Source organism: Myotis brandtii, unplaced genomic scaffold (assembly GCF_000412655.1).
Source record: "Myotis brandtii unplaced genomic scaffold, ASM41265v1 scaffold646, whole genome shotgun sequence".
NCBI classification, from domain to species: domain Eukaryota; kingdom Metazoa; phylum Chordata; class Mammalia; order Chiroptera; family Vespertilionidae; genus Myotis; species Myotis brandtii.
Genome location: NW_005370495.1, coordinates 132478 through 132961, shown reverse-complemented (window position 1 = coordinate 132961; position 484 = coordinate 132478).

The following is a 484-nucleotide window of genomic DNA, read 5'->3' as shown; positions in this document are numbered from 1 at the left end:
CTGTCCTCGGGGGGCGCCTGCCTTCACCTGGGGACGGGGAACCCAGTGGGGTCGGTGGTTACACTTCTCCTCTGCACAGCACCCGCCTGTCCTTCCGGAATGACGGTCGAGTGGCTAGATGTACGCACCCGGAGCCTTTGCGTCCTCCCGCTGCTCTGGGGTACCCACCAGGACCGCGAGCACCCCCAGAGTCCCGGCCGAGGCCACCACACGTGTCCCCATCGCGACTGAGACAGGCGGCCTGGACGGAGGGCTCCACATCCCCCACCCCCATGCCTATTCCTTAAACCTTTCGCATCACAACTGTCCTTCCAACAAGCACACTTCCTGTTGGTCTGTTTTCCTGAAGGGCACCCCGAGGGGACCCCGACAGCGCCGGAGGCCGAGCACACATCTATGGATGGATCCCACGCAGCGTGAGGGCGAGGCTGACAGGCGGACCGTGTGCGGGAGGTCACGGAGGCGGGGGGGGCACCTGGCTCCC